Source organism: Pinus tabuliformis, chromosome 3_2 (genome assembly GCF_031772625.1).
Source record: "Pinus tabuliformis cultivar Carrire ecotype Pingquan chromosome 3_2, CPIR1, whole genome shotgun sequence".
In the NCBI taxonomy this organism is placed as follows: Eukaryota; Viridiplantae; Streptophyta; class Pinopsida; order Pinales; family Pinaceae; genus Pinus; species Pinus tabuliformis.
This window is the reverse complement of record NC_142302.1, coordinates 673887887-673897532: the sequence shown is the minus strand read 5'-3', so window position 1 is coordinate 673897532 and position 9646 is coordinate 673887887.

Genomic DNA, 9646 nt, shown 5'->3' with positions numbered 1-9646 from the left:
GCATTTTATGAAGAATTTTTACTCTCATATTTGTAGCAGAAGCTAGAAATTGGTGTAGAACTCTTCCAGTTGCCTCAATTCATAGCTAGGATCAATTTGTCACAATTTTCGTTTGTAAATTTGACCGCTATGATTATAATCAGGTATATGATGAGATTGAGTATCTACGAAAAGAAAATGAGTCTGTTAGAGATTTTAATATTCGATTTAATTTGAATTGTTTAAAATTTAATGTGGAAAATGAACCCATAAAAGAATAACTAGAAGGAGGGCTGAAACATGTTGTCTGTTGGAGTCCTTTTAATTTTAACATTGTATTTAAATTACAATGACTCCTCTTAAACTTCCAATTTGGAGTTGTATCCACATACGTGCATCTTCCAATACTCCACCGGAAGTGGTCAGACTCTTGTCTCAGGTAAAATTCAATGGTAAGAGAAATTCTTCTGCTTTTAGTCATGCCCTTCAACTTATTCAAAATGTTTTAAATTCTAATTTTCAAGGAATTGATGAAGGCATTTTATGCAGAATTTTTACTCTCACATTTGTAGCAGAAGCTAGAAACTGGTGTAGAACTCTTCTGGTTGCCTCAATTCACAGCTGGGATCAAATTGTCATGATTTTCATTTGTAGATTTGACCGCTATGATTATAATCAGGTATGTGATGAGATTGAGTATCTACGAAAAGAAAAAGAGTCTATTAGAGATTTTAATATTCGATTTCATTTAAATTGTTTAAAATTTAATGTCGAAAATGAACCCATAAAAGAAGAACTAGAAGGAGGGCTGAAACATGTTGTCTGTTGGAGTCCTTTTAATTTTAACATTGTATTTAAATTACGATGACTCCTCTTGAACTTCCAATTTGGAGTTGTATCCACGTACGTGCATCTTCCAATACTCCACCCAAAGTGGTCAGACTCTTGTCTCAGGTAAAATTCAATGGTAAGATAAATTCTTTTGCTTTTAGTCATGCCCTTCAATTTATTCAAAAAGTTTTAAATTCTAATTTTCAAGGAATTGATGAAGGCATTTTATGTAGAATTTTTACTCTATTTTCATGTTACATGATTTAACAGGGAAAAGAGATTCTTTACCTGTTAATGGTCAGATACTCAAGAAATATTTTCCATAGAAGATCACTCTTCTATTTTGTAGAATAGTTTTTTTTCTTTTCATAATCAAACCAGTTGTAATTGGTTACATCGGGGAGTTACGAAAAAGACAACAATTCTCTTTCAAATTTTGTACTTCGCTTGTATAAATAGCAAATCTTTTAGAAAATTGATCTTTATTATTGAAAGATACAGTTAAAGACTCTAGCATAGAAATGATACTAGGTTCAACTATAAAGAATTTGATGAAAACAACATTTAGTAAGAAATTGTTTTGTATCAGTGCAATGAAAGGTATCAATAACAAAACAAAGACTCTCTGTAGAAAAGCTCTTTCCAAAAAACTCTACTTTTGTCGTCCAAAGCTATCTTAAGGAAACAATGACTTCCTCCCCACCTAGGAAACTACAATGTTCAGAGAATGATCCAAGGATATACTTTATCTTAAAGAGTAAGAGGTCTCATCAAGAGCCGACTTATCATGATCATAGATATTATAGCTTGCTGACATTGTCAATACTGCATACCACAACAGGGCAATGACTCAAGATTGCTGCAATCATAAGACAAGGGGTCTCATCACGAGTCAGCTTGTTCAGCAAAGTTATAAATCAGCGAATGACTATGTCATGAATTGGCTACCAAACCAAGACATTGTTCTTTAAGGATAAAAAGAAAATGAAAGCAATAAGTGTGGATATGGATTTCTCTTTGAAAATTGTATATTTCTCTAAATAGGATACAAGATCATTGCTGGGTAACAAGTACCCCTGTCGAGGCTATGAACACCTCCTAGCAGCAGAGGCTCTACCTATGAAAAATGAGCATATTTAAAACTGATTTACAAAGAAGACTTTGTTTTTATCCTGATAAACCAAGTAATGACTGATGCAAATACAAGGACTAGCTGAAGGGAGCAATTAATCAAAGTTGAAAATAGAATAAACAAAACATCATTGACAGGTTAAAGCATAATGTACTTTATCTTTCTATAGTAAAGTTTAGAAAATTCAAAAGAAAGACAGAGATAACTGGCTCTTCCAAGTGAATCGCCAATTGTTGTGGCCACCAACAACCCCCCTTCTTATTTAGTGTTATCACTAATACTAAATAAGTGGGGACCCTTAGTCAAAAAATTTAAAAATAAATTAGTGCTTGTATTTCCTTTTTAATAAAACGTACCATCACAAACTTATGCAAATACCTTTGAAAAATCTGAAAAAATTTAAGTTTCATGATGAGGAAAGCTTGGGAAATATTGCATCGATAACAGGATACCTCCTTACAAACCATATTCCAATATTGCGAGATCGCGATACGTGATAATATCGCATCGCATATATCAAATAAAACTTATATTGAAACATCTTAAATTGCCTATATGTGATGATGCATATCGCAAATCTCATTTCACAGAAAACAGATTGACGAATATTATCATATATTACGTTCGTGCGATAATGCGATAATGTGATAACACAACATTGCGATATTGTGATTTTGCGATAGAACAGTAATGTGATAATGTGATATAGCGAGCTACCAACTTTGCGATGTTGCGATCTACGATATTGCAAAGCAAATCGTAAAATCACTCCATCACAAACTTTTCAGGCTCATTATTCGAGAAATCTTTTTTTATATAAACCAAAAATTGGTTCTGCACTTTAATGCTAATTAATGAGTTAGTTGCCAGTTGTTAATAAAATATGGTTTTGTGTTTATCGAAGAGCCAGTTCACGTAAGGTGGTATATTTTTGCATGTCTTCAACATTTAAAGCTTTCCTGTCACTATTCCTTATCATTACTCTCACCTCACTTATAAACTGCAGGAACCAAGAACAAAGAAATATACAAAGCAGTATACAAGATACTATGGGGAAGAAAGGCAAAGCTACAATGTTTGAAGATAAAGAAATGGTGCCCTTGTACACAGATACCGCCTGCATCAGAGATGCAGGTATTACCACTTGGGAAGGCATGTATAATCTACTAGAGGAGGAGATTCCCAAGATAATGGAGGTTATGGCTACTGCAGGTTCGCAAGGGTCTTCTTAGGCATCAGTTGTAGATTTAGCCTATTCGTTCTTGCACTAGATAGCGGAAAGGCCCAAAATTATCCCCTACACAGACATGGTTAAATGGGTACTGAACAACGCTGACATTAAAAACAGGAAGTTTAAGACTCAGGGTCAAGAGCTTACGGAATCATTATTTTTACAAATTTTAAGCTTTATATCCGCCAAAAGGAAAAGGCGCAAAAGGAGAACAACACATCAAGGAAGCCCAGATCAAGAAACGGAGGCAGTTTCTGATGCTCGATTAGCGTAGCGCTAATCACGCATCACTGAGAAAAATTTCTCGAAAAGGAAAGCTTCTAATTGGTCGATCACTTGCAATCCCCAAAAAATTGCAAGAAAGCAACAGACTGGAGGTAGAAAGCTCAAGAAAAGGCAGAAGCAATCCAAAGGTTAACCAAGTTGAGTTGTGATTCTTATTGTATGTACTTGGTAAAACGACGCATCCAATGTATGACTCTCAAGTGCATCATCAATTCCACCGAAACAATGGCGCCAGCTCTCACCGATTTTGTTTTATCAACACAGCTAAAGTCAGAAGTCAGCTAGCCAACTCTTCTAAAGCAGATGCTGAATGCACGCGACTTCAAGGAGCAAATACAGAAGAAGTTAGTTAATAGTTTTAATTTTAGATTTAGTTTTAGTTTTAATTTTGCTTTATTTTTTCCTGAAGTAAGGACGGTCATTTAAACCGCATCCTGCATTTTTGTAATAAGTTATTTTTAGATTTAGTTAGTAGTATTTAAACCATTCTCATGCATTTAGAGAAGGGTCCTGAAATTTGTCAAAAACTTGTCCTCAGAACATGCACTTTTGCACCCTCCAGCAGGTTTCGATGAATGAATGCAATAGGATTTGTTGATTTTTTCATTTAATATCTGTTATTGATGTTGCACTTCTGTACTCTTAGTGGATGTTGGATTGAGAAGAGATAAATCATTGTCGTTTGAAGCTCATGAGTAGAACTAGTTATAAATGGTACTTCTATCTCTTAACTATTTCTGCCTTCGTGTTAAAGTGATATTCAATTTCAGTTGTTTATATATTAATGCGTGAATGCCTGAGTTATCATTTGGCACTTTTGTACGGTGATAGCTATTTATTTATGCTTAATGTATGAGTAGCTTATTGTGCGATATGTTTTTCACAACTGTTTCATCTAACTTTTTATGCGAAGTGGTTTATCTATATTGAATTCTTTTCTTATAATAGTTGAATGATATTTATTACCGATTGTTATTTGAAATCATTTTAGATCGCATAACAGAAAGATTACACCCCGGGTTAGTATAGATTTAGATATTTCTGCTTATTAGAATTTCATTAGATTAAAGTTAGAATTAGAGAATCTTAATTAGGAATTGTTAGATCATAAATATCAATATTTCTCACACACACACTTGAATTGGGAAACTGGTCCCATATCCCCAGTCAGACCTGCTATACCAAACGGAAAAGGAGCTGCCTACCAAGGTCTATACCGGGAGGGTATCCCCCTTGTTGTAGACCCGATTTTCGGGGCTTCAACACTACCTTACACATGATCTTGAGTTGGCAATGATTATACATGCGTTGAAGATGTGGAGACATTATCTTCTGGGAAGGAGGTTTACATTTATGAGTGATCACAATGGTTTGCGGTATCTATTTGACCAACCAAATCTGAATGGTAGGCAGGCTTGGTGGTTGGCTATGATCAGTGAGTTCGATTTTGAGATCCGGCACATCAAAGACAAAGAGAAAAAATTAGCAGATGCTCCTAGAAAGTGGATACATGTAAATCACTTAGCAAATATGAGCTCCTATGGGACAGACTTACAGGATAGGATCTTTTAGGCAGTTTGGTGGGATGTCAGATATATGGAGATTATCTAGAGGTTGCAGCAGAGTACTGGTATAGGTGCATGAGGTAGTACAGGTATAGGTATAGGAGATAGTACAACTGTAGATACAAGTGATAGTATATGTCTAGATACAGGTGATAGTACATGTATAGGTACAGGTGCAGGTGCATGGGATGTGGATTATTGTCTTAGATAGGATGGATTGGTTAGATTTAGAGAAAGGAGATATGTTTCAGATAGTAGTGAGCTCAAGAAGGTGATCTTGAGGGAGATTCATGGGAAACCTTATTCAGTTCACCTAGGATATCAAAAGACATTGACCATGGTGAAGATATTTTATTATTGGCTAAACTTGAAGAGTGATGTAGCAGAGTTTGTGGCTAGATGTTTTTATTATCAGCGTGTGAAGGAAGAATATAATAATCTAGATGGACTACTATAGCCAATTGTGTTTCCAAAATGGAAATGGGAAGTCATTTCCATCGACTTTATCATTGATTTTCTGAGGATAGTGAGACAACATGATTTCATCATGATTATTGTGCACAAGTTGACAGAGGTTGCACATTTCATTCCAGTGAATTATACATTCTCATATAGTGACATAGCATATGTATTCATTAGAGATGTGTCCAGATTGCATGGTGTTCCAAAGAATATTGTATCAGACAGGGATGTGAAGTTCACTTCCAAGTTCTTGAAGTTGTTATTTGCAGGCTTCATTACAAAGTTGGCCTTCATTACAACTTATCATCTACAGACATTTGGGTAGACATAGAGGGTCAATGGGATATTGGAGGACATATTGAGGATGTATGTGATGCATGAGCATCAGAAGTGGGAAGAGTATATTCGAGTGGTAGAAATGGGTTACAACAATGGGTATTAGGAATCTTTGAGGATGAGCTTGTTTGAGGCATTGTATGGGCGGAGTTACAATACTCCTATCAGTTGGAGTGATCAAGTTAATAGGGTGTTGATTGGACCAGACATGTTGGCAGACATGGAACAAGAAACTCAGGTAATTAAGAAAAATCTAAAGGCAACACAAGATAGGCATAAGAGTTATGCAGATAGGAATAGGTGGTTCAAGGAGTTCTAGGTTGGGGAACAGGTGTACTTGCACATCAAACCGAAGAAGATCTCATTACGAATCAAATCATGTGCCAAGCTAGCACCATGGTTTTGTGGACCCTTCAATATCATTAAGAGGATTGAGCTAGTAGCCTATCAACTTTCACTCCATCTGACAATGAAATTCCATAATGTTTTCCATGTATCATTACTTAAGAAGTATGTTAAAGATGTTGATCATGTGATTGATTGGTTTGTATTGCAGGTGGAACCAGATAGATAATTCTAGTTGAAGCCTCAGTGTATATTATAGAAAAATTTGCTCATGCTCTAGAACTGAGCAATTGAGTAGGTTAAGGTGCAATGGAATCAGTTTTGTCCCGATGAAACTTTATGGGAGATGGCAGATCAGATGCGGGTTATGTATCCTTCATTGTTTGTTGGTTGAGGCAAAGCAGTTTTGGTATGGTGTTTGGCACTTGTCTTGGTATATCTTTTGGTACATGTTTTGGAGATGCTTCTATATGTACATATGTATATGGATGTAAAAACCATCGTGAGATATGTTGTAAAGCTCCAATAAGCGGTATGGGTGCCATTTTATTATGATGTTATGTTTGTTATGTCTTCATGTTGGTTTTATTTTCAGCAGGTTGATAATTGTAAATATTGCATCAAGCTAAGTTATAATGCTCCATCGGTGGTATATTTTGCTTACAATAGTTTTGTGGTTATAGGTGTTGTTGAACATGGAGGATGGCTTTACCCCAGGGGGAGGGTTCTGTAACAACCTTAGTGAAAATTCGATGTAATAAAAGTTAATAAAGGAAAAATAATAACTACGGTTGATGGGGCACTTATACCAAGATGAATTTTTGGCAAAAGCATAGTGATGGGGATCAATTATGGTTGTTAATGGCTAAGGAAATTTCCAAACTAAATGGCTAAGGCTTTGGAAAGGCAAAATGGCATTTCTAGCACATTTATTTATGAAAATAATGGAAAGTAGGAGAAAATGGAAGTGAAAGGCCACATGTTGCATGTGAGGAGGAAATTGTAGGAAAATAATGGGAAATGAAGAAAGTAGAGGCCTCATTCATAAAAATTCTTCTGAGGATCAGTTCGAAAGCTTTTGCTAACCTTTTTTTAGTTCAGTTTTGGAGCTTTCTCATTATTCTCTCTCTCTCATTCTCTTGGATACTTAGAGTTTTCTTGGAGCACTCTTGGAGGGTCTGGCATACATGGACTTTTGGAGCAAGAAGGACAAGGAAGAGCAGGAAAGAACAAGAGGAAATCGGGATCAATAGCTACAATAGGATTTACTTGCAAGTACCAAGTTGCATGTATGTTTTTCTCACTAGTTTTAGCATGCATGTCATATGCATGTGGTTTATTGGTCATGATCAATCACTAGCATGGAAGATTTCCTGGATTGACAGTAGATTGCCTAGCCTTTCCATTTACTGGATTGCCATGGATATTGTGGGATTTATTTCCTTGGTTGTTTGAGTTGGTTCTCACATTTCCTTAGCTTGGGTTGAGTTATTAGTTGCTAGAAGCTCTGGTTGGACAAACCCTCTGGGAGCCCTGTGACAACTTTGGTTGAGTTTCTAGTCCTAGAAGCCTTGTTTGGAAACACACTCTGGAAGCCCTTAGTGGGTTGAGTTACTAGTCTTGGAAGCCCTGGTTGGAAAAAATATCTAGAAACCCCTCGGCAACTATCGGTTGAGTTATTAGTCCTAGAAGCCTTGGTTGGAACAAATGCTCTAGAAGCCCTAGAAGGCTTGGATGGAGACCAATCTGATGATGGTCTCGTGATATCCGACCATGAGGTGGATTTACTATTTGATGGGTTGAGGTGCATGTCCTCTGGAATCCCTAGATGGTTTTGGATTGATGTGTTATATGAGGTCCCAGATTCATGCTTGGAATATGGCATGAGGGTGAATGGCTAAAGAGAAATTTGGCTCAACCATTCTACGATCGGGTGCAATGTTGAATTCCCATCTAGGTTTCAGATTTTACATCATCAATATGAGGTTATTTGTCCTTGTATTTCTATAAGTATTATATTGGTTTATATGTGGATCATATGGTTGTGATTTCATTGGCATTTCTGTTGCTATTATGTTGGTTATATATATGTTTTATAACAGAAGCTATGTATGGCTCTCATCATGTTTTTATTGGTAAATGAATGAACAATGTATCTATGACCTAATGGATGAAATTGTAGTTGATGTGTTGAGGCATCAATTCTTCTTAGTGATTCTCATCTAAATATGAGACCCCTATGATCAAATCTATTATTTACACCTATAGATTACATATCCGTGATATGTTTTATGAAATGCTTGTCATGGATAGTACGGATCTAATCAACGTCTTATTCAAGTGATTTCATTTGTATTGTCATTTCTTTGTTATTTTACTAATCTGAATATGTCCTTCAATTTTGGGCAGTTACCTAGGCTCTAGGCCAAAAAAAGTGGCTCAAATCTCGTGGATGTTGGCACAACAATATGCAAAAGTCCCTAGACACCGACCTCGTGCCTAGATGAAGCAACACCCGTACAAGTAATGGATTCATCAGACAACTGGTGTTAGGAAGACTGGAAGAACCATCATAGGAGTAGGAATTTTCTCATGAGATAGAGCAAGCACTTCAACAATTGGATACAGACATGAAGCAGTAGGAATTTGAATAGGATACTGACTTCGTGCCTCCCCACAAAGAGGTCAACCTACCCGGTTTCTTAATCAAATACTTAAGTGCATCATGATATGTGTGGAAAGCAAGAGCAGTAGCTAGCAGGCCCAAGAAGAGAAAGAAGAAGAAAGGTAGGTTGCATCTAGATGATGAGTAGGTCTCAAGTGACCAAGGAGGCACTGAGATCCTTGGAGATTAGTCAAAAGGAGAGATGCACAACATCTCATTTGACAAGTCTCAACGTAGAGTTGCATAGTCTCACAGAGTGTTGATTCCGGATGATCATACATCTCCTACTCAAGTTGAGAAACAAATGATCATGTCTGAGGTGCACAAACATCCAACAGTCTTGGCTGATGCTACAAGAGTGTATGCCAAAGCCACTAGCTCAAGTGTTCACTTTCTGATAGCTGAGAATGAGTGAATGGCTAAGGAACTTCAAGCGGCCAAGAAATGAGGAGAGTTGGTGACAACATCCACCTGAGTTGAACTAAAGAAGGCAATACTAGATGAATTATTGTCCCTTGACATAGTTATGTGAGTGTTGTACTCCAAGTTTGGCACCGTGCATAAGGCAGTCATCCATCTCAACGGATGGCAGCAACGATGTGCTAGAAGAGCACGTATTTTGATGCACTTGAATGCTATTATTGATTACATGAAAATATGGATGATGAGATACAAGTGAGCCCCACTTCACTTGCCTAAGATGATAAAGGTCAATGTGGTCGAGCTGAAGGCACATATCTAAAGTTAGATCCAGAACTATGAATAGATCTTGCAACTCATCACTAGTATACAGGCTTCCCATTCATGTGTATTCA